This window comes from Pituophis catenifer, unplaced genomic scaffold (genome assembly GCF_029215685.1).
Source record: "Pituophis catenifer annectens isolate HBS135680 unplaced genomic scaffold, rPitCat1.0.hap2 SCAF_1, whole genome shotgun sequence".
NCBI classification, from domain to species: domain Eukaryota; kingdom Metazoa; phylum Chordata; class Lepidosauria; order Squamata; family Colubridae; genus Pituophis; species Pituophis catenifer.
Window position 1 is genome coordinate 323,147,534 of NW_027256881.1, and position 25,544 is coordinate 323,173,077.

Consider the following 25,544-nt stretch of genomic DNA (forward strand, 5'->3'; position numbering starts at 1 on the left):
CCAGTTCCTGGAACCGTTCATCGTATGTTTTAGCCTCCAGTCCAGAGGTGGGTTTCACTTACCTTTGCTATGCGTGAGCAGACAGAAGCTTCTGCGCATGCGCAGATCATATTTGATGACATCTGGGCAGGTGGGCGGAGCCTTCTGCCACCGCTGCTACTGGTTCGTCCGAACCACGGCGAACTGGTAGCAACCCACCACTACTCCAGTCCCCTAATTATCTTTGTTGCTCTTTTCTGCACTCTTTCTAGTCTCAACATCTTTTTTATAGTGCGGTGACGAAAACTGGATGCAGTATTCTAGGTGTGGTGTTACTAAGGCTTTATAGAGGGGTATTAGTACCTCACGTGATCTTGATTTCTTCAGTTCTCAGAACTGAAACGTCTTCACGGAAAAACAAAGGAAGTCCAGTTGCCTTTTGAAAAAGCACTTTGGGACAACCATGATGACCAAGAATCTCCACAGACAGACATCGAAAGTGTCCACTCCCTGCTCTTCAATAGATTCCTCACAAGAAGCTGACCATATCCTACAGCTCAGCAAATTTATCCAGGCAGTGATAGCAGCAAAAACAATTGAACTATTTCAAGTAAAACACAGAGTCCAGTTGTAGTTGCCCACGTAACAGTGGCATATCTGCATAAATTCAGACAGACATCCCATTGAGGATGGAAGGTGACAAGGTGGCTGTTGGTTTTTAAAGACCTATTCTGAGTACTTTCAACTGTGTATCCATGGGTGACCTCACTTCTTTCTTCTGTTGTTTCACTGTGGGGCTTACTGTCACAATCACTAAGGCTTACACACATTTTCCAGTATTTCCTCCATAAAAATGTTCAAATGTAAGTAGATAAGTGATTTTTCAAAGACTGAGTTAAAAAAAAGAAAAAAAAACTTGGCGAAATATTAAGCACCTGAACACAATTGTCTAAAACTGAACACACAGAGAAATAGAAGAAAAACATTAGAGACAGAAAAGAATACAAAGAACAAGATAGCACTTATTAAAAACAGAGCAAAATTAGTCTGATCTGTATAAGCAGGGTGCTAAGTTCCTATCATCAAAAGCTGCATATTTTATCCCATCTGTTTCACAGAGATAGCACATACGAGTCTTCCTGCTTAATTTCCTCTCTGAAGGAGGGAGGTGTTTTCCACACAACATGCAATAACACAAAGTCTAGTGCCAGAGGTATTCTACAAACACCACTTTTCCTGCTGGTAGTGCCAGTCTGCATTTCTGTACCCAAGACACATTTTCACTGATGAGGTCGTATGACTTTATGAGGGCTTCTGAATCCTTCCACGTTTCAAATGCCAGAGAAAATCCTATGATGTTATTTGACTTTTCAGGGGTTTCGAAAAGGCTTAAGTATAAATAGGTGTGCTTAACCTTGTGAAGCTCACTGCACTTTTGACACTTTTTAGGGCAAAGGGGAGGAAAATGAAAATAAAGCATCCTAACTGAAAATATTTTTACTCCAAATGCTAACAGAATGATCAAAAGATCACAAAATGGAGGCGTGTGGAGGTGGGGGCACATCAAACACAGATGACTATAGTACATCTATGCTGCACTAGTCTGTGAGTCAGACTTGCTCGTTCTCCCTGCGAAAAACAAAATGGGGGGGGGAGCTGGATCAATCTAGTTAATAAGCAATCAAAGCAGGCTTCCACAAGTTTGAGCAATAAAAGCAGCCAATGACTGCTGAAGGGAGCAGTCATACTCCTTATCAATACAGCCGTGATGGTGATCCTATGGCACGTGTGCCAGAAGTGGCACGGAGAGCCATCTCTCCAGGCACGCAGAGCCGTTGCCTGTTGCTCTTCCGAGTTCCAGCGTGCCGGCCAGCTGGTCTCCATGAGCACAGGAGAGCCAGAAACCAAAAAAGCAGCCGCCCAGTGCGCATGTGCATGCCAGGAAGATGATCTTCCAGTTTCTGTCACGCATGCATGCGCAAAGATCAGCTGGCCAATGCGCACACACGCGCCGGAAACCAGAAGATCATCTTCCCAGCGTGTGCGTACAGCTACTCTTTCGGTTTCTGGTGCTCCCGTGCGTGTAAAGACCAGCTGGCCGGTGCGCCGGATCCGGATGAGCAAGGGGAGCAGAGCTGCCAGCCAGGATGGGCAGGGCAGGGTTTTCCTTCCTCCCCACCCGAGCAGCTCCAGCCCGCGGCATTGATACATGTCCGTGATCCGGAGTGCCTGGCCAGTTCAAGCACACAGGATCGGGTTTGCTGGCTAGGCAGCCAGCCAGCCGGCCCACCTGCTGCTCCTGCCGCTGCGAGGGGGCGGTGGCGGTTCTCATGTTGCCGCTTCTGGCCTGGATGCTGGAGCAGCCAGGAGGAAAAGGAGGAGCTGCCATCGGGGAGGCGAGCTGCCCCAGGAGGGTCGGAGGAGAGTGCAGCTGCATGGAGACACCACCGAGGGGTAAGGAAGCGGTCAGGAAGGGGGAGGGACTGCGCTGGCTTGTTCTCGGTGGCAGGCAGGGGGACGCTTCATCCCGGCCAGAGTTGAGGAGAAGCTCTTCCACCTGCTAGCCCTCAAGCTGAACCCTGGGAATGCTGACACCCCTTCCCTCCAAGGCTTTCCAGTGGAGAGAGGTGCATTTCCCACCCAACTTTCTCTCCCAGTCTGGGACTGTGGTCAGTGGGGATGTCCCGCCACCCTGACGGCAACCAGGAGGGCGGGCAAGGGGGTGGGCAGAGAGGCACGAGGACTCCTAAAAGGCCAGGCGGAGCCGGCACATGCGGCACATGGACAGTTGACTATCCCAGACCACCCCAACGATGCCCTTGAAGTGATGTCCCGGTGCCTGGAGGCCGTGCGGATCTGGATGGGGAGGAATAGGCTCAGGCTCAACCCATCCAAGACTGAGGGGCTGTGGTTTCCGACGTCCCAATATAGTCAGTTGGTGCCATCACTGACTATTGGGGGCGAATCATTGGCCCCCATGGAGAGGGCACGCAACTTGGGCGTCCTCCTGGATTCACGGCTGTCTTTAGAAGAGCACTTGACGGCCGTGACCGGGAGGATTTTTCATCAGGTTCACCTGATTCGCCAGTTGCGTCCCTTTCTGGATTGGGACTCCTTACGCACGGTCACTCATGCCCTCATCACCTCCCGCCTGGACTATTGTAATGCTCTCTACATGGGGCTCCCCTTGAGGAGCACCCGGCGGCTCCAACTGGCGCAGAGTGCGGCCGCGCGGGTGGTAATGGGAGCGACATGGCGCTCCCATGTAACACCCCTCCTGCACGAGCTGCACTGGCTCCCGGTGGTCTTCCGGGTGCGCTTCAAGGTTTTGGTTACCACCTTTAAAGCGCTCCATGGCTCAGGACCTGGGTACTTGCAGGACCGCCCACTATCACCAATAGCCTCCCACCGGCCGGTACGCTCTCGTAAAGAGGGGCTCCTCCGGGTGCCGTCGGCCAAACAATGTCGACTGGGGGCCCCCAGGGGGAGAGCCTTCTCTGTGGGGGCACCTACTATCTGGAATGAGCTCCCCCCGGAGATACGGAGGATCCTGGATCTGCGTGCCTTCCACCGCGCTCTAAAGACCTTTTTATTTCACCAGGCGGGCCTGGCCTAACTTTCTCCCTCTTTTTTAAACAATTTTAATTTTAATATTTTAATATTTTTAATACTCAAAGTTTAAATTTGTTTTAAATTGATTGGGATTTTAATCTGTCTGGGCCAAACTATTTAATTCAATTTTATTTCTGCTTTTTAAATTTTGTATGTATGATTTTATTGTTGGCTGTTCACCGCCCTGAGTCCTTCGGGAATAGGGCGGCATACAAATCAAATAAAAGTAAAAGTAAAAGTAAAGTTGGTCTTTGCGCACTCATGTGCGCCAGAAACCGGAAGATCATCTGCTTTTCCGGTTTCTGGCCCGCATGCTCCCATTTTGGCACTTGGTGCCGAAAAGGTTCACGCGTGCTCCCGTTTTGGCACTCGGTGCCGAAAAGGTTTGCCAACACTGCTATACAGTAACAGCCTGAAGAAGTCAGTTTGATGTCAGCAAGTTCAAAAACCACAATGCCAGGTATTGGAAGCCATGCAAGAATCCCCTGAAGCAAATGGCTGCTCAGCAGATCTTTAGGGTAACAGAACTACATTTGATCCATCCATACAACAGTAACAACCTGGGTGTAGACTGCATTTTAAAAGCTTTTTAAAGGGGGAGAGGGGGTTTTATGTACGATTAGCACTGCTTTTAGCAAAATCCAAGAATGCTAACAAAACCATGCAAGCTAATTTATTTATTATTTGTCACTCTACAGATAATAAACCAAACAACACACTTTTTAAAAAAGTAGTGATATAAAAGCTATAAGAAAATGCCATAATGGTTCTGAAGAAACAATCCATAAAATCAAATTGGCATAAAAAAATTAAACATGAGTCTAAATAAACTCTTCTGTAGAATACTGCAATTTTGAAAGATGAGCTGAGTTGGGAAAAAAAAACACTCTGAGCAACTGGATGACCAGAGCCTGAATTGTCATGTATGATAATAGAGGATTCCTGATGTGCTGGGAGTAGACATGACCACTATCATGGCATCAAAATGCAAGATGAATGAGAAGGATAGAGTTTGGTTGAACGTACACAGCAAAGTGTCCAATCTTCATGCAACCTTTTTTTTTCAAAATGTGTCTGTCCCCAGGGGCAAAGCACTGTTGCCATTGAAAGAAATGAACACTACACATTAAAAAAAACATCTGTTCCTTCAAATGTTGTTAACTCCTGCTGAACTATTTTGTGTAAAAAGTAACTTCGTATATAAGAAATGGTTCGTTTGAGAAGCCATCTTATATCCTTTGTCTAATCTCAGAAGAATGACCCATTTTTATTCCCAAAGATATAGTGCATTTTTTGTTGATGCAGGTAATTAGGCTGCATAAGGGAATAACAGCGGATTGATGTGGTAAATCAAAGATGCCCAAGTAGGAAACTCAGAAGTCTATCTGTTGTGGTAATCAAAGCCACTTAACCTGAAAGGCCATTCAAACAGACCTCGAATTCTTTGTGATTCAATTTTAACTAAGTTCAAAGCTTATACATTGCTAGGAAACTAACATAGTAAAACTACAATTTGCACAACTCCCAAAAAGATCACAGGCTTTGACTGAAACAGAAACAGCAAACTGGCACCAAAGTTTTTAATTTTCTTCAAAGAAGTAAACGACTATACAGCTTAAAGAATCTAAAAATCATTTAGCCTTTTTTCTCTACTTCTTTTTGGGTGTTATCCCGGATACTGACTGCTTGTGGAAACAGTGCAGGCTTTTGCTGTCCGAGAAAGAGTAGAAAAAGCCAGATCCAACAACTCCATGTAGTCCAACATTCTATTAATGACCAACCAGATTAGCCTTGGGCCTTCCAGATGTAGGACTATTAACTCCCAATTTAGTGTTTTTATTGCCAAATTAAAACAGCATTGAAAATTTGGAGAACTGGAGGCAGGGTGGATTTGATTTAAATCGAGTTGATTTAAATCACAATTTAAATCATGATTTAAATCACTAGTAAAAAGGCTTGATTTAAATCAAGTCGATTTAAATCATAATTGTTAAAGAGCAATAGTCCCAGTGTTGCAGAATATACAGCCTCATGCTACATAACTAAGTTCCATTTCATGCTGAATAAACTAAATTATTTATGTATCTTAAATAGAAAACTATCTTACGATAGATTTTTACCCCAAAAGTTTTTTATTAAAATAAATTCGATAAAAATCAAAAAAATCCGATTTAAATCAAAAAAATCTGTTTTTTTTTTATTTTTTAAAAAAAATCATTGATTTTTATCCACCCTGACTGGAGGGTCCCGTGTTGGTGAAGGCTGGGCCAGAATGTTTCCAAAAAGATAAGGTCTGGCTACAAATCCTCATAGAGATATTAATGTGGAAAGATCTATACTCAGATCTCCTGGATGGCTCTTTTTCCACATAGAACTCTGGGGAAGACTGAACTGAATTGGGACCACAGGCTAGAAGAGGGAGAATTCATCATCACACATATATAGTGGAAGTCTGCACAAAATGCTCAAGCCAATTACTAAGTTAGCTCATTGCATCATATCATGAATCATCAATCATGGCCTATAAAGAAAGCCCTGGGAGGGGATCTAGAATAAATTAGAATCCCCACCCTGGGCTGTTTTTAGATGCCTTTGTTCTTGGGGGCCTTAAGTTTCTCTCTTAGTAATTTTTGTTATTATTAGTGATTAGTGTTGTTATTTTATTATATTGTATTTAACCTTAGACTTTAAAAAGAGAATTATCAAATGTTTAGTGGCACATAAACCCCGGTAACTAAGCAAGTCAGTGAATGAATGAACGAATGTGTTTATTACACATGCTGTTAAATAAGAGGATGAGAAAATTCAGCCTTCTCCAAGGTCTTATCTCCAGGACGGGGGACTCCTATATTGAACTATATATCCCACCATGCTTTATTACTGCCAATGGAGGCTACAAGTACAAAGCCAAACACTTTCACTGCCTCGCTAAGATTCTGCCCGATGTCAAGCAAATGATCCTCTGTCTTTCCTCCAAGAGGTGGAGAGAAAACAAAGCCTAAGAAACTTGTTTTTTTCCATTTTGGCATTCACAGTGCTGATACTGGAGATTTGACTAACTTCCAGCTGGGGACTGCTGTTTTTATTACTGCTACTCAAAACAGATCCTCCCAGTTCATACTGTCAGGAATCTGGAAAGTCACTGGACTCACATCACACCCTGAAAAACTTGGAGAAGTTCAACAGATTTAGTACACCAGACTACCATCAATTATACAATATACAAGATTTTCTTCCTGAAAGCAACACAGAGCCCTCACATACACACATGAATTCCTCTTTACAAATTTATGGATGTCGTATGGCATTGGATGGGATGCCTCTCAAGTTTGTGAAGTTGTATTGTGGGCAGGAACAACCTGCAGCCTGAGAGCCACACATGGCCCAAAGCTCTTTTTCTTTTGGTGACCCCAATGACTCAATACATTGCCAATTAAAATGTGGCATTATTTTTTTCTTGAGGGCGGAAAAGAGACACATGAAGGCTAAACACTCAAATTTCTCTAAAATTCTCTAAATGAGCCCAACATTTTGATTCTTAAGTGAAACATTTGTTAAGTGAGTTTTGACCCATTTTATGACTTTTCTTCCCACGGTTGTTAAGTGAATCACTGAAGTTGTTAAGTTAGTAACACGGTTGTTAAGTGAATCTGGCTTCCCCATTGACTTTGCTTGTTAGAAGGTCACAGAAGGTGATCACGTGATCCCAGGACATTGCAATCCTCAAATATGAATCTGTTCCCAAGCATCTGAATTTTGATCATGTGACCATCGGAATGCTACAATGGTCATAAGTATGAAAAATAGTCATAAGTCACTTTTTTCAATCCCGTTGTAATTTCAGATGGTTACTAAATGAGCTGTTGTAAATTGAGGATTACCTGTACAGAAAACCAGAGATAGGCAACCCTGTAATTCCCATTCAGATTTTCTAAAATAGAGTTCCCATAGCTACTTGCCATGAGGTGTACTGCTCAAAGCTGACAGTATTTTAAACCCAAAACATCAGGTTGTCTATCTCGGTATTAAACACACACAACCATTAAATGCTTTGTAATATCTAAGAACCTATAATATTTGAAACAACTAACAAGTCTGGATCTTTTTTTAAAAAACAGCATTAACTATGTACCTGTAAGTATGGTTATTTAAAAGGTGAATATTCTGCTCTAGAATCTGATCTAATCATTATTTTGTATAGATCCACTGCAGTCAATTGGATATAGGACAGTTATAGTTACTGGTTTCAATAGGGCTGTTCCACATGTAACTAAATCTGGATGTATTTTTGTACTTTCAGTGAAAGTTCCTAAAATTTAGAAACTGTTATTGTATGCAAAATATTTCATGGGAATACATAATCAAATGCAGGACTCTCACATAAAAAGGCTTATATTCAGAAAATGAAAACGGAGAGACTTCTAGTTAGCAAAATAGCTAGAATATATTTTTGAAGTGCTTCATAACAGTCTTTATGCCCATATCTGTTATTAACCCAAATTTAAGACAGAATGAGGTGAGCACAGCAGACAACTAGATGTATAGAACCTCAGCTAAACTTTTATTCATGGGCAGGAAGCTCTTCTATATAGGTCAGTGATGGCTAATCTTTTTTTCCTCGGATGCCGATAGCGCACGGGTGCTATTGCGTGCGCACATAGGCCCGCACACATAATGCAATGCCCCCCAACACACGCCCCCCCCGTATGCACGTGCAACTCCCCCGCATTGCCCTGCCCCCGAGCTGACCTAGGGTGACGGCTCGCGTGCCTGCAGAAATGGCTCCGCGTGCCACCTGTCACGCATCACAAATATAGGTAGTCCTTCCTAGGTCATATGAATCTGTCTCGGAAGCAGGCACCATTTTTGGAGCGGCTGCAATGAATTGTAGCCCCTTTGAAAATGGCACCCATTTATGGAACAAAGTGATGTGACCAGCAGAGTTGCCGAGGGACGAAGCAGCCTGCCCTCTTTCCGTGCAAGTTCCGGAACTCCACAGATTTTTTAAAGGTAAGTGTACAAATGAAGATGGTGGTGAGTGGGGAGGTGGTATCAGACCTGCAGGGACCTGGGGAGTCCACAGCCTTAAGAGTTAAAAGTTGACAAGGTTGGACAAGGCTTGTTTGTTCAAGCAAAAGAACACATAACAGCAATTTTTGTGGGCATTGCAAGAGCACAACATTTCCTTATTATCAGCTTTGATAAAATTGCCAGGTATGCAAGCGAGCACTTAAGAGAAAGCAAGGAGATACATGGCAGCAAAATTCTCAGAGATGTTCTGGGCTGAACTCCAATAATTTAAAATAAAAAATTAAAAAAAAAAGGTTCTACCACCGCTAAGCTATTTTAATCTTATAATGTGTTTGTTTGCAACAAGAAGCCATCAGTGCAAACAACAATGAAACAATAAGATTTGGGTACTCTTTGAAAGCATGCAAATAAAAGCACGGGAAACACCCATGAGCTCTCCCGGACACAGGAGCAAAGAAATGAAGGACAGAGCAAAATAGCAAAACCTCACAGGGAAGGAAACACGTGTTTCAAGCTGGAGCGGTGAGACTAAAGCCCTAATGTTTCTCAGTTAAAAATAAATCCCTCAAATGGGATTGCTTATGGGAAATTGTATTTCAGAGTTTGGGGGGGGGGGAAGGAGGAGGAAATAGTACCTCGCTATTATTTTAGCGGCCCTTGGGCTGCACACCCTTTTTAGTTGTAGCCTCTTCTGCAAGCCAACAATGGGCAGCATGATTATAGGTCCCCCCCCCCCACTTCATGGCATGCCAAAGCATATATACCATGAGATTTCAAACAATCAGCACAAGCTTTCATGGGAGCAAAAGGTTGCAGCCAAATTAAATGGGTGGAGACGCCGTTCCACAACCTTGGAATCTGCTCATAGGATATAGGAAAGTATGACCAGAGTTCCCTTTTTTCCAATGAATAAAAGGGGAAGGGGGGAGGGAAAGGAGGAGGGGAGCTGGGAAGAGCGTGGCTCAGTAAACACGAAATGATTCAAAAGGGACGACAAATGAGGCCACAACACTGGAAAACAATACCAAAGCAAGTGGGGAAATATGTACCGTGCTACAACAGCCTTCTTCCATCTCTTGGCTTGGGATGACGGGAGCGTTGACCCAACTACCTGGAGAGCACCGAGGTGGGGAGAGCTAAAGGAAAGGTTTGAACCCCTCTGCCCTTCCTTTACCCTGCTATGCCAGAACAAAACACTTATCCAAACAAGAAATACCTGCAGCAGGTCATTCCCTCTTCAAGGTCGGTCAGCAGGCGGGCAAAAGAAGCCGCTGATTCATGCATCACACTTCTCTTCTGTTTATGCAAGCAGGCTGACACGGGTGAGGTGAACTGCCCCACTCCACTCCCATCCCATCTCTGGAGTTTCAGTCCTGTCAAAAGTCCACCTGCTCTTCACCTGAAACAAAACCCAGGCATCATCCAGGCACTGAAATCACGTCCTTCAGGCTGTGACATCAGTCCGTTACCATGGGAATGAGGAGGACTTTCAGAACCCAGCGTTACAAGAACTGCTGCAGGATCAATCAGCAGAGCCTGCTTTTCCATGGCACAAAACCGGTCCAGATTTTCTCTCTTACACTCGAGAGAAGACCGTCTCTTAGGCAAAAATCTGTCCTTGAAGAAAAGTCACATTCAGAGAGTGGGGGGGGGGGAGGGGGAAGTGGGGGAAGAGAGATGGCAATTTAAATGTAAAAACGAGGACCTAAGCTGAACAGCAAAGCACTTAATATACTGGGCATACAGAAGTTCCCAGGTTCAACCAGCAGCATTGACTAACCAGCACTGCAAACTCTTCCCCTGACATCTTACAGAGCCGTTGTGGGTGGGAAGAATAGGCTTGAGATTCCTAGTCAAGGTATCTGAGTCAGTTCACAACCGATGCTTCAGGTGCTTGTTCAGCTGGATTGAGGAGCACCATCATTCCCAAGCTGGGGAGTTAAATAAAGTCTATAAACTATATAATTAGAAAAGAAAATTAAGCTGTAGAAAGCCTTGATGCACCAAGCACTGGAAATGTTACTCAGCTCCTCCTTGACAAGTAACACTAATATTAACAGCCCTGAAGGTTAGAAACTTGGTGGTTGTTCAGGTTTTTTTTTTTTTTCCCAAATGAAAAGCTAATATTTTCAGGATGCCATATTGAACAAAAAAGGTCTGTTTTTACACAATCCCTGTTTTTCATCAAACCAAACACACTGGAGGAGGAACATTCGTGAGTTGCTGCTGTCCAACAGCCCTCATCCTCTGGGGATTAATACCAGTGGGGGAAGAGAAGTTAGGGGAGGGAGGCTGAGCGCTGCGGTTTAAGAAATTGTGGTTTTAAATAACTATTTTTAAGATTTGCTTTGCATTGCCCAGAGATTCAATTTAACTCAGACTTTGTGTATGCATTTGCAAAACAGCAAATACATTTAGGTGCCGTGAGCTTGCTTGTGATAAAATGTTAACAAGGAAGATTTTTCTGGATGACAATAGAAAATAAAGGAAGGAAGGACAGCGGAATAAAATTATATATCCTTCATCAGTCCATTCTAGAATGAATCCCAATTTAAAATGTAGCTGGTCTTTTGCATTTGTTGTCAGGGCTTGAAAGCAAATATTCATAAATGCACCATTCTTTCCACTAAAGGATTTCATTCATACCTGAAGATTCAGATTAATTTCAAATTAATATCTTGTTAAACCATGGGATGGGAACGGGGATAGGAGGAAAAAAAATATACAAAATTATTTGTTTCTATTTTTATCTATCTATTCAATTGGGTACTCAAGGTAAAAATAAAACATCAGAAAAAAATAAAAAAATCAAAGCACCCAAAACAAATACCAACATAACTATTTAAAATTTGGCAAAAGAGATTCATTTTAATTGCTCTTCTGGAATGAGAGAAAATATGAATCCAATGTCCAAACCACTTACCATTTCTAGAACTGTTTGGTTTGGGTTAAGGCACCAAGCTAGAAACCGGGAGACTATGAGTTCAAGTTCTGCCTTAGCCAGAAAGCCAGCTGCGTGACTTTAGGCCAGTCATTCTCTCAGATCAATCCACCTCATAGGGTTATTGTTGTGGGAAAAATAGGAGGAAGAAGGTGTGTTGGATATGTTTGCTGCCTTGAGTTATTTGTTAAAATAATAAAGGTGGGAAATAAGTAAATAAATAAGGCCTTTGACACAAAGATGACAATACATGGAACTTTATGGTTATGAAATATACAACCTCTAGACCAGTGTTGGCAAACCTTTTCGGCACCAAGTGCCGAAACGGGAGCGCACACGAACATTTTCGGCACCAAGTGCCGAAATGGGAGTGTGCGCACCAGAAACTGGAAAAGCAGATGATCTTCTGGTGCACGCCGGCCACCTGCTCTTTTGGTTTCTGGCGCACATGCGCGTGCAAAGACCAGCTGTTTGGTCCGCATGCCCCAGCTCTGCCTGGCCTTTTGGGAGTCCTCGCGCCTCCCTGCCTGCCCCCCCCGGTCCCCGTTGAGGTGGCGGGAATCCCTACGGACTGCATCCCCGGACCGGGAGATAAAGTTGGACGGGGAATGCCGCCTCCCTTAGCTGGAAAGCCGGAGTCCCAGCCTCAGAGGGAAGGGGTGTTGGTGTTCCCAGGGCTCCGCTTGGGGGGCCAGCAGGCAGGAGAGCTTCGCCCCAACTCTAGCCAGGATGAAACCCCCCCCCAACCCGCCACCGAGACCAAGCCAGCACAGCCCCTCCCCGTTCCCGGCTGCTTCCTTACCCTTCGGCAGCATCTACATGCATGAGGAGCTGCGCTCTCCTCTGGCCCACCTGGGGCAGCTCGCCTCCCCAACGGCAGCTCCTCCTCCTTTTCCTCCTGGTTGCTCCAGCATCCTGGCCGGAAGCGGCAGCGCAAGAACCGCCACCGCCCCCTCGTAGCAGCAGGAGCAGCAGGCAGGGCGGCCAGCTGTGTAGCCCGCAAACCCTGCCCTGTGCACCCAAGTTGGTCAGGCGCTCCAGTCCATGGATGCGCATCAGTGCCACGGGCTGGAGGGCTGGGGCTGCGCAAGAAGCCCGCTCGGGTGGGGATGGAAGGAAGTCCCAGCACGCCCGTCCTGGCTGGCAGCTCTGCTCCCCTTGCTTTTCCGGGTTCTGGCGCACCGGCCACCTGGTCTTCACGTGTGTGGGAGCAGCAGAAACCGAAAGAGCAGCTGCCGGCGCACTTGCACGCGCCAGGAATATGATCTTCTGGTTTCCGGCTCGTGCATGCACACTGGCGAGCTGGTCTTCGTGTGCACATGCGTGGAAGAAACCGGAAGATCATCTTCCTGGCGTGCGCATCCGCACTGGGCGGCTGCTCTTTCAGTTTCTGGTTCTCTCGTGTGCGTGAAGACCAGCTGATCGGTGCGCCAAAACCTGGAAAAGCAACGGGCGACAGCTCCGCGTGCCCGGAGAGATGGTTCTGCGTGCCACTTCCGGCACGTGTGTCATAGGTTCACCATCACGGCTCTAGACCATAGTCAATCTGTCACGTGAGCTCTAGGGCATTTAATTCTACCATATTTCCTAAAAATTTATTTTCCTTTGCTTTCAATTGGCTCACCCAATCCAATATGTCTGATGGTGAGAAGGTCTTCCAAATCCAGTATTTATCTGAGGTGTTGGGCTTACCAGATTAATCACTAAAATGTCTGCCAGCTGCCCAGTACATTGCAAATAAAAAGCAGGCATATTACAGGAAGTTGCCTGCAGAGCAATAAAAAGTTTTGGGGGCATTTTAAAGAGCAATATTTTTATTATTACACAATATTTTGTGAATCATAAGTTCACTTCACCAGATACAGATTCAGATTCAATGTGGCAATGAGTATCAAAATCCAAGTGCGGGTATATCACAGAAAATTGTTCATGGAGCCCTGACTCAAAATGATTCAGACTCCATATAACATGTTGGTCTTTGATCCCGGAGAGGGAAATCCTGAATACTTCTGAATTGTAGGCAGACTGACATCTGTCATTTTGAGAAAACTTCTTGAATCTGGAAAATAGCTTGTGGACTTTGTCCTTATGAATGAAAATGTTTGATAAGTCAGAATCCACGATTAAGACTGAAACCCAGGAGACCAGACCTTCTGGTCGAAGTTCAGCACCACCAAGTTACAAGAATGACGTATGTGAAGTGGAAGCATTTTCAATGGAAGCCAACCAAATGGTCTCACCAAAGCAAAGCCTTCTGGAAACTACTGGAAAAACTCCACGCTGAGGTACTTCATCTGCAGAAGACAACAGATCTGGAGCTTGATGTGGTCTGATCTAGTTCAGAGGGTATTTGGGATGTTTGGGACATCTCTTTAAGCATATTCATAGTTTTGAAGGGTTTTTTGTCAACAGGAAGAGAGTTGTACTTTCCCTGGAAGTACAACAAGAAAGACAAATCTCCAAGTAGCTGGTTCACCTTCATGTTTTGGTCCCAAGCAAGCAGACTGGCATTAACAAGGATATTCTAATCACAAAGCTGGTTGAATGCAAATACATTTTCTTTAATCCAGCGAAAAAATTATTAGTTTTTTATCACCCTTTATTAAGTAATGTAACTCAAGATGACAAACATATATAATCAGTGGTGAAATCCAAATTTTTTTACTACCACTTCTGTGAGCGTGGCTTGGTGGGCTTTTCCATAATACAGAATTAGTCATCCTTTTAAATACTGCTGCAAGGAATAGTGAACATAGACTATGTTTTCTCTACAGGGAGTCCCCGGGTTAAGAACATCCAACTTATGGACAATCTGTAGTACAAAAAGGCTGCCCATTACTAAAAATGGCAAATGGCGTTCTTCCTCGTGCTGACAAAGCGCTGAAGCCACGCAATCTTTTCAGGAACTGCTGAAGCCACATGTTTTTAATATACAGCCTGTTTTCAGCGATTTTTGGAAGCATTGTGCTGCTTCAGTGCTTCCTCGCATCAAGGACAATGCTAACTCCCATTTTTGGTAATAGGTTGTCCATTTGCAAGTATGAATTCTGACTTACATACAAATTTGAGTTGAAGATTGTGTTAGGAATGGAATTTGTTCTTAACCTGGGAGCTAGCTGCATCTCCATTCTGTACACCACACGACATCATTGCGGAAAGGACCAAAACCCGTTCCTAGCCCCAATGCCTTTGTCCAACACTTAGAGGCATCGCTTCAAAGCAATGATGACCATTGATCTCTGCCTTTTTTCAGGTCCAAGAGCCACAGAGGATCTCTAGTAACCGACATCTCTGATGTGGATAGCTCTGAAAGGTTCAATTTTCTTATGTGTTTGTTTAGGGAAGGTTTTGATTTAAAACATCTCTTCTATCCCAACTGGACTGCCTTGGTTTTGTTTTTCCTTGAAAATGTTTCGCTTCTCACCTAAGAAGCTTCTTTTGGGAAAAAGCACCTTTGGAACAACCATGACCTGGATGATGGAGAATCTCTGTAGGCATCTGTTCTATCCAGAGGTGGGTTTCAGCAGGTTCTGACCAGTTCTGGAGAACCGGTAGCGGAAATTTTGAGTAGTTCAGAGAGCCGGTAGTAAAAATTCTGACTGGCCCCACCCCATCTATTCTCTGCCTCCCAAGTCCCAGTTGATCGGGAGGAAATGGGGATTTTGCAGTAACCTTCCCCTGAATTGGGTAGGGAATGGAGATTTTACAGTATCCTTCCCCTGCCACACCCACCAAGCCATGCCACACCCACCAAGCCACACCCACAGAAATGGTAGTAAAAAAAATTGAAACCCACCACTGGTTCTATCCCTTATTTTGTCAAAGGGGGCAAAAGTATGCACCACCACAAAAAAAATATTTTTGCCACTAAATTCTGACTTTGGAAACTGGGGGTGGGGGTGGGGTACTTAGGAGCCACAAGTATCAGACCAGGGTTGCAAGAAACTTGGAAAGTCACTGGACTCACATCACACCCTGAAGAACTCCGAAAAGTTCAACAGATAAAGCAATGCACCCGACTACCATCAATTATATAATATATAAGATTTTCTTCTTGAAAGCATCAGAGCCCTGACATACACCCATGAGCTCCTCTTTACAAATCTGTGGACATAATATGGCATTGGGCTGGGTGTCTCCCAAGTTTTTAGTTGTATTATAGACAGCAACAACCTGCAGCTTGAGAGCCACATGTGGCCCACAGCTCTTGTGTGTGTGTGTGTGTGTGTGTGTGTGTGTGTGTGTGTGTGTGACCCCAATGACTCAATACATTGTCTATAAAAATGTGGCATTTTTTTTTCTTGAGGGCAGAAAAAAAGATGGCTAAGCACTTAGTTTTATAATCAAACGTGATGGTTCACTGCTTATTCGCTCCTTTCCCTGTGGTCTTCAAAAGGCTATTATATTATTATTTCTTATAATAAGATCATTGATCTTACTGGTTTATTAAATGTATTTTCCACCCATCTCACCCCAAGGGGAGTCAGGGCAGCTTATAACATTAAAATAATAAAACTACACACACACACACAAACATACAGAGAGAGAAGCATACAAGTATAGCTCTGTTACCCATTTTTTTATCCTATAAAAATATTTTTTGTCACTAAATTCTGACTTTGTAAACTGTGGGGATGGAGGTGCTTAGGAGCCACAAATTTGAGACTGGTGCTGCAAGGACCTTCTGGGCTGCCCATTTCCATTACACTAAGTTAAATCTACATTTTGCTAATATTGGTTATTCTGAAAAGTTTTCTTCCCAGTTATTTATCCCTAATCAATTGATCCTTTGGATAGATACACTAGAGGGAATCTTAAACGTCTGAATGGAAAGCCTGAACCTGCTTGACATAAACAAGCAAATGTTTCAAGAACAATTTACTGCAACGTATTATGCAGCTGGCTTTTTAGTGATGGGAATGAATGAAAAAACATCACTCCTGATGCAGAAGAATCATCTTTTCTCTGGATGAGATTGTTGTGGCATTTTAGCTTCAGGTTTGCCTCCTTCACCACTAAAGAGAAAAGCTCAAATAATTCATAGCCAAAGGGGAGTTCTTTGGAGGCAGACACTTGCGTTGCTATAACAGGTGGAAAATCTATGGCCTTACAGATACTTTTAAACAACAGCTCTCAGCAGCGCCATTCAGTATGGACAACTGTGAGGGATGGTAGCATTTGTAGTGTAACAGTATCTGGATAGCTACTGATCCACTACCCCTTTTTAATACATTCCATATTTTATCTTTCTTGAGTAAGGAAATACATGATACGTGGATTCAGGACAGACGTGCCTAACTACTTTCTCCTTTGTTCACACTCAGAATAACTTTGCCAATTTACTTTCCCAGCTGCCTACACACAATCTGCGGGGCGCATCAGTGGTCCAAAAATAAACTACAACAACTTGGTAACACACCAAAATTACAACAAAAACATTAAACTTTCTTCTGGTTTACAGATGCTCTCCTTGGTATGCCAGATGAGATTCTAAATTCATGAAAGCCAGTAATCAAACCATTAATATCAACTTGTACGGATAATCAATGCCACTGCTTATTATTAATAGCTGCCAGGTGTGCTCAAGACTTACGGCATCAACACCTCTTAATTCCAACAAGTTACAGAGCAACTTTCTTGCACAAAGTATGGAACAGTTCAAACAGCTCCTTCTGATCACCTGGCAACATCAGCAGAGAACAAGCAATGGTAGAGAAAGGGAGTCTTTGTTTAACCAGTAAATGAATCTCTTTGAGGCCAGTTTCTCCTAAATTCCACTAATGCTATAATTACAGAGAAACTAAGTGTTGAGAGGCACCTTTGCGCTAAGAGCATTTGGAGGAGCAGAGATTCATCCATTCATTCACAGTTAGCAGACTGATTAGAAGGTGAGAAAGTCAGCGCAAGAAAATCCTTGCGCATGCAGACATGTGATGAATACCTGCCGTGTATGTGCACACCTTTGGTCTCCCAGGAGACTTCAGTTGTTTCATTTATTTCTCACAGCAGTATCCTTGTTCTGAACTCTAGCAAAATGCTTAGAATACCTCGGAGCCACCACTTCCCAATATTTGCTGGTTTTCTTTCATTATTTTTTTTAAGCAAATGCAAATGTGACCACAAAGAAGTTTTTATTTTAATACCAAAAATGGATAACAGCAGGGAAAATGCGATGCTTACTCAGTTCTCTTCACGCACCATCCTAAATCAAGGTATTAATACATTTCTGAGATGGCCTTCATAAAGAAAACCATATGAGCACACACATATATACACATGGAAAAGACCTGCTGTATTTGGTAGCTGATTTTGACAGCTAGAGATGTGTTTAGCCATCGCTTAAAACTTTCTGCAGCTTTGCTGGAAGTGCAGTGTTATTGACTGCCAAACATATATGGCCTCCCTAGCAATTCCTACTTCTTCTGCAATTATGAGATGTGCTCCCTCAGCTCATATTCTTAACAGCATCCTCTCACACATAAAAGTGATTCCAGTGTAACTCCCGCTCTAAAAGTTTTACAGATAATGAGCATTTGCTTAACCATGCCTTGATTTCTCTCCTTTCTAAACTATACTTGCCTTGTGCCTCTGTACAATGCTTTAAAGCTTGGACACGACACAAAAACAATCTCGGAAACCTCACACACAAACCCTGCATTCCTACTTATACATCATACTAAGACAAAAGTGCCATCAGTAAACCTGCAGCAAACTGTGAGGCTTACTGCCCTAAAACAAACCATGGCTTATTCATTAGATCTTTTTACATCATGAGAAATGGATCACATTATGATGTATAGCATATTTCCAGTTTTGGAGGAATCACTTGTACAGGCTAGGACAGATTCTGCTTTCCAACCCCAAGAAGGCAATAAGAAATTAATTTGAACTGCTCACAGACACATTTTGGGGGGCAAATTTAAGGACTACCTTCAGAAAGCAGTCCCTCTGCGCAGTTTCAGACATCACAGCACCTGCAGTGTTTTATATAATCCTTTGAAGGGCATTTCTGAAAAGCAAATAGGGAAGGGATGAAGTTAGAGGCAATTAGCAGACACTGAACTTTTTTTTTATCTTGATAAAAAAAAAACACATTGATAGAGGCATATAGGCTTAACGTCTGACATCTCCTTACACAGCCTCAATTCAAAACTACCAAGGAGAGGAATCCCTGAGCACGGCAATCCAACTGCCTATCAAAATACCTAGAATTTGGACAAAATATAAACGAGAGAGATAAATGTAAAAAAAAAAAAATCTTACTGCAATACAGGGATTTTTCTTGTTGAAAGTAAGACAATTTATCCAGGAAACTCAAGTGCTACTACGGTAGCACTAACAGGTAGCATCCCTTCATGGTTGATTGGGAGCCACTCAGAGTTGGTTAGAAGATAGGCAGCTATATAAATGTTATCAGAATATCAGAGTTGAAAAAGACCTTGGAAGTCTTCTAGTCCAACCCCCTGCACAAGCAGAAGACCCTGTATCATTTCAGACAAAGAGCTGTCCAATTTCTTCTTAAAAGCCTGAGATGGAGATGGAGCACCCACAGCTTCTGGAGACAAGTCATTCCACTGATTAATTGTTCTAATTGTCAGGAAATTTCTCCTTAGTTCCAAGTTGTTTCTCTCCTTGATTATTTTCATTGCTTCTTGTTCTGCCTTCAGATGCTTTGGAGAATAGGTTACTCCTCTTTACTTTGTAGATATTGGAACATTGCTATCAAGTCACCCCAATCCAGGGATGAAATGCTACCGGTTTGCACCAATTTGAGTGAACTGGTAGCGGCGGCAGCGCGAGGCTCCACCCACCCACCTGGAGGCCATTACTTCCTGGTTTTAATCAGGAAGTAAACTGTTTTTGACCCTCTGCGCATGCGCAGAAGGCTTTGCACATGCACAGAGGGTACAAAATTGCACATGACACAACTGGTAGGGAAGGTAAGTAGATTTCACCCCTGCCCGAATGCTTCTTTTCACTAGACTAGACACACCCAATTCCTACAACATTCTTCATGTTTTAGCCTACAATCCCCTAATGATCTTTGTTGCTCTTCTTTGCACTCTTTCTAGAGTTTCAACATCTTTCTTATATCGTGGCAATCAAAACTGGATGCAATATTCCAAGTGCGGTCTTACCAAGGCATTATAAAGTGCTACTAACTCTTCACATGATTTTTAAAAAATAGTGTTTTAAATAAATAAAAAGATAATAATGGCTTTGGATAACAGGTACCTTAATTCTCAGCCAGAATTACAGGGGTAGGTTCCACAACATTTGGAGGACATTAAATTGGTGAAGACTATAATGAGCTCTTAATAAAACTTTAATAAGAATAATAATTAAGCAGGCACTTTGGGATCAAGCCCAGCTTTTGAAGTTTTATTTATTTGATTTCCTTTCATTCAGGGCCTCAAAGCAGGATACATGGAATTTCCTCCTTCCATTTTTCCAGTAACTCCCTGTGAAGTAAGGTTAGGCTGAAAGAGTGTGATTGACCCAAAGAAAAAAAATTCATGCCAAAGTTCACCCAGTCAGGTTTCTGGACATTAACTTGTTCAGCCTCCTTCAGTAAATATGGAGCCTTCCAAGTATAACGCACATCTAATAATTCTCCATCAACATAGCCTTTATAAAGAAGTAGCCTTGTGTAGCAGTTAAAGTGCTGGAGTACAGACATGGAAATCAAGAAATCAATACTGAGGGCACAAGAATTTAGTAACTTTGGGTCAGCCTCTATCTCTTAATCCAACCTACTTCAAAGGGCAACTGGGCATCACATTGGAGGGGAAGCAATGTTCAAATTATTGTAGATAAATAAATATCCAGTCTTGCACTCCTAGAAGAAAGGAGAATGCTGAATCTAACAAAAACATATAATACCTCGCCTTTAAATTGCCCTGGAATTCTATGTGCACTTGGCACTCGAAAGGATTACAACAGGCAGGGCCTGGCATTCAAAATCAGAAATTAGATCTGAACAAATTTTTGTTTATTTTTATTTCAGCAGTCCCAACCCATCCTTTTTGCAGTCAGGCCAGTTAACAATGGAGTACTGTGCTTATTCCAGATCTGGAAGCAAAACTGGAATCCTAACTCTGTCTGGACATGTTGAATATCAGCTGGGCAATGTTCCTAAAGAACAATATGAAGACCGTAAAAACAAAACAAAACAAAAAAAAACAGGCAACCTGCTTTAGTATCTCAGAAACTGTAGACAACAAAAAACATGGAATGTTTTCACTTCGTTATTGTGAAATTGTGTGTGGCATCTTGTTTATATACCCTGTAAGGCAAAAGGGCAGGAAGACCCGGAAGTGCACAACCCCTTTGTGAGTTAGACATGCAGCCAAAGCAAAAAGGAGCTTGAAAGGAAAGCAAGAAGGGCCAATAATAAAAGTATTTCCTTTGCCCGATCTCATTGCATGTGCCAGAAGCCCTGCACTTTCTGCAGTTAGCATTTACAAAAATTATCTCCTAAAATGTAGAGAAGTACAGGTAGTCCTCATTTAGCGACTAGCTCGGACGCTGACTTTTCAGGTTACAATAGTGACGACAAAGTAACTTTGCAAACCAATCCTTGCATTTATGATCTGTGCAGTCCGTAAGGGGTAAAAAAAAAAAAGCTGAAGTAAGATCATAACCACAACTGCGGTTTCACTTAGTGACTACTTTGTTTAACAACCAAGTTGCCGGTAATAAATAAATATTGGGATTAGATGCTAAAATCAAAGATGGGGGTCATAAAAGAAAGCTAGAGAATCCTGGACTCGTCGTGGCTAAGGTGGGGCCTTTGAACAGGTTCAGTTGGCGGTCCAATTGTGTTCTTTCCTGGACTAGGAGATTTTGCTCACCATCATTCACCCCTTAGTCACCTTACAGTTGAATTACTGCAATGCAAGATATGTCAGGCTGCCCTTGAAGACAACCCAGAAGTTATAACTGGGTCCAGCATGCAGTGTCATGTGAAGTTTTGGGCACCTCACATTTTGTCCATGTTGATGTTGATGTTGATGTTGTTGTTGTTGTTGTTGTTACTGAGATTTATATGCCGCCGTATCTCCAGCCAGACTCAGGGCGGCTCACAACAATAAAAGACATCTAATGAAAAAGTTAAAAAGAAATTAAATCCAAATCTCATAATTTAACAATTAAAAGTGCAATTAAGACTAACAAGTTAAAAATTAAAACCCCATCAGTCCAGGCCAGCCAAACGAAACAGCCACGTTTTCAGGTCACGATGGAAAGAGCGGAGGCCGGGGGCCACCCGGAGCTCCAGGTGCAGTTGATTCCAAAGGGTAGGTGCGCCCACAGAGAAAGCTCTCCCCCTGGGGATCACCAGCCGACACTGTCTGGCTGACAGCACCCTGAGGAGGCCCACTCTGTGGGAACGCAACGGGCGATGGGCAGCTATTGCTGGCTGCAGATGGCCTCCCAAATTCTCCCCAAATAAGTGGGAGAAATGTTACCCCAGTGTTCTGTCATCCTTAAATATTTAAATGGCATAGGGTACCTACCTGCCTGCCCTACCAGTTTACAGACAGGGTAGGCATGCTCCAAATCCCTTTCCTTACCTGTTGCTATCTGGTAGGATCTCAGAGAATTGCCTTTTCTATGGCTGCTCCAATTCTATAGAACAGCCTCTCCCCTGAAATTCAGAGGGCCCTTGCCCCACTAGTCTTTGGTAAAGCTGTGACCAGAACTGATTCTTTGCCAGACATTGGACTAGAATAGATGTGAACTCTGCAAATGCCAAGTATAAATGTAGAATTTGTGGGACATTGGGGCACTGTGTTTGGCATGTTGTTGTTGGGTTTGGTTAGTTTAATTTATTCTGCTTTTGTTGAATATTATTCAGAGCCATCTAGGATTATTATGTGTAAGATAAGAAGTCATATGTTTTTTAAAAAAAACTAGACTAGAATCGGAGGGTTGGAGGAAGCTTAGATGCCTTAGACGGCCATCACAAGTGTGAAAAATGGTCATCAGTCACTGTTTTCAGTGCAGTTGTAACTTCGAACAATCACTAAACAAATTGTTGTAAGTCGAGGACCACCTGTACTATCCTAGACAAATGGTCTTCCGACCTTTGCTAGAAAAGTAGGAGGTCTGCTCTTTCACTGCTTAATAGCTCTTTCAATCAAAATAGAAGAAACTGCTATTCTAACCAGCAACTCAGTTGTCCATATCCTTCAGGCAGAATTACTGAATAAGAGTTGGAAGGACCTTGGAGGTCTCTTAATCCAACCCCCTACTCAGCCAAGAAACCTATACCATTTCAGACAGATGGTTGTCCAATCTCTTCTTAAAAACCTCCAATATTGGAGCACCCACAACGTCTGGAGGCAAGTTGTTCCACTGATTAATTGATCTAATTGTCAGGAAATTTCTCCTTAGTTCTAGGTTGTCAGGAAAAGGGTGTTGCCTTACCTGAACACCCGTTCTGTTGGGCATGGGGACAGCGGTCAGGAATGGGTTAACTCTTGTCTGATGTCCTAGGACTGAGTCTGCAAGCTGTTAAGCTCCTCCTCTTCCTCTTGCTTCCCAGCTTTCTGACGAGGGGAGATGTGGCAGACCAACATACTGAGCTGAAACAACATTAGTGCACAAACTGGACCGGGAGAACCCAGGGTGGGGCTGACCTCTGTCCCCACGCCCAACAGAACGGATGTTCAGGTAAGGCAACGTCCTTTCTCCTTGAGTGTGGGGCCAGTGGTCAGGAATGGGACATGCCAAAGCAGAGGTCCTAATGGGAGGGACCCGCCTGGTCTGGTGAGCTCAACCCTATGTGAACCTGCTGTAGTATGTAGCGGCTGAAAACCGCCTCCGCCGAGGCATAGATGCCTAGCCTATAATGGCAAATGAACAGGGAAAGGGATGACCAGGTGACAGCCCTGCAGACCTCCTCCAATGAAGCCTGAGTGGCCCATGCTGCCAAAGTGGCAGTGCTACGTGTGGAATGGGCCATAAGGCGAGGGGCGGGCAAGGCCTGAGCCTCATAGGCCTCAGCGATAGTTGCCCGAAGCCAGCACCCCAGCGTACAGGAGGAAATCTTATGACCAAGGGTTGCCGGTTGGAATGAGATGAAGACAGACTCCGTCCTGCGAAGGGAAGTGGTTCTCCGAAGAGATGCAGAGAGCCCTCTGGACATCTAAAGTATGCCATGACCGTTCCAAGGGATGGGCCAGGTTAGGGCAGAGGTCCGGGAGAACCAATTCCTTGGCCCTATGGAATGGCGTGTTAATCTTGGGCAGGAAGGAAGGGTCCAATTGAAGGATGACCCTATCCAGGTGAAAAATGTAGAGGTTGGCCCTATGGAATGGCATGTTAATCTTGGGCAGGAAGGTAGGGTCCAATCGAAGGATGACCTTATCCGGGTGAAAAATGCAGAGGTCAGCCCTGGTGGAAAGGGCTGCCAATTCCAATATCTGGCAGGCCTATGTAATGGCCACTAGGAAGGCCACCTTGTATGATAGGAATCATAAATTGACCTCCCGCAGAGGTTCGAAGGGACCCCAGGTCAGGGCGTTGAGAACCCGTGACAGGTCCCAGGTGGGGTACCGATGTAGAGCAGGTGGACTGAGATTGGTCACCTCATGGAGGAACTGTCTAATCAGGAGAAGCCTGGAAAAGGAGCCCGTAGAACCACAGGATAGAATAGAAGAAAGGGCTGCTACTTGTCTCTTGAGGGTGTTGGGCGCCAAGCCCGCATTGAGACCGTCCTGCAAGAAGGGGCGTGGAAGCTGTCCTGGGCCGTGGAAGCTGTCCTCCAGATGGAGTTATAGATGTGGCTGGTCGAGGCGCGGTGTGAAGAGGTTGCTCCCTCTTAGCAGGCACCGCTCAAGCGCCAGGCGGTCAGTTGGAGCCACCGAGCATCCGGGTGGACCAACAAACCCTGGCTGAGGACGACCTTCTCCAGACGGAGCCACCAGGGCTGGGTCACTGAGTGGGCCATGAGGTCTGCAAACCAGGGCCGTCGAGGCCAATGGGGGTCGATCAAGATGAGTTCCGCCCCTTCCCCCAGCAACTTCCTGATAACCTTGGAGATCAAGGGAAGTGGGGGGAAGGCATAAAAGAGGCCACGGGTTGTGTAGAGCGTCCACACCTTCTGCCCCTGGCGCCGGAAACCTGGAAAAGAATCTCGTCTGACAGTTGGTCCGGGTGGCAAAGAGATCGACTGCCGGGACGCCGAAGCGAGCTGTAATCTCCCAGAACAGGAACAGTGCAGGCTCACCCGAAGATGTCTCCACATCAGGCGACAGAACCTGAGTAGAGGCCTGGACAACAGGGGTGGCTGCAATCCCCTGAGAAGCTGCTGTTGGGAAGTTAGGAGCAGGATCCTGCTGAGGGGTCAGTTCCCTCCGAGAAGCTTCCTTAATGGCCCTCTCAATGGCCTTGTGGCGTTTTAGATCCTCCTTCTCCGAAGCTCTGGTGGGCTTCTTAGCCTTAGGTGGAGGAGGCTGAAAACTCCTGGCCTGTTTGGATGGGCCGGGTTGAGAAGGCCCTACGAACTCCTTGTCAGGTAGACCACGCTTAGAGGGCCTATCCAATCAGGTGGCGGCCATCTTGAAATTTACAGAGGTGATGTAGGCCTCTAAAGGGACACGCAGCTGGCCCAAAATGGCGGGCAGCGCCCAAGTCGAAGGCAGCAGACGTAGCCCTGAAGGCTGGTTCCCCTGCAAGTGAGAGGGATAGCTGCTGCAAAGGCTTTGTGACAAACCACGTGGCACCCCAGCACCCCTGCAGCCCTGCCTGGGAAGGAGACGATCTTACCAGCTCCCTTGCCATTCTCCTTGTCTGCTGGGAGAGACAGATGCTGGCAGCACCGCTGACCTTGCTGTGCCGCCAGGAAAACACCAAAATGAATGCTGCGCTAACAGGTGCCCGGGAAAGGTGGAGGGGGATGGAAGCCTCCAATCCCCCCAGCAAAGCAGCGTATGGGCGAAGCCCAGGAAAGCCGCTCTGAATGTCTGTCAGCTGA

General features: G+C 44.5%; 1 protein-coding gene across 2 annotated transcripts in view; it reads right to left on the bottom strand.

Moving 5' to 3' along the window:
• FBXO34 (F-box protein 34) overlaps positions 1-25,544 on the bottom strand; it is a 67,708-nt gene that overhangs the window by 11,470 nt on the left and 30,694 nt on the right. Inside the window, exon 2 of one of the 2 annotated variants that reach the window (XM_070931657.1) lies at positions 18,494-18,572. The gene's annotated coding sequence lies outside the window, so the exon portion shown is untranslated. Of the gene's footprint in view, positions 1-18,493; positions 18,573-25,544 lie in introns of those variants that run through there. The other variant, XM_070931658.1, reaches the window with a different exon arrangement.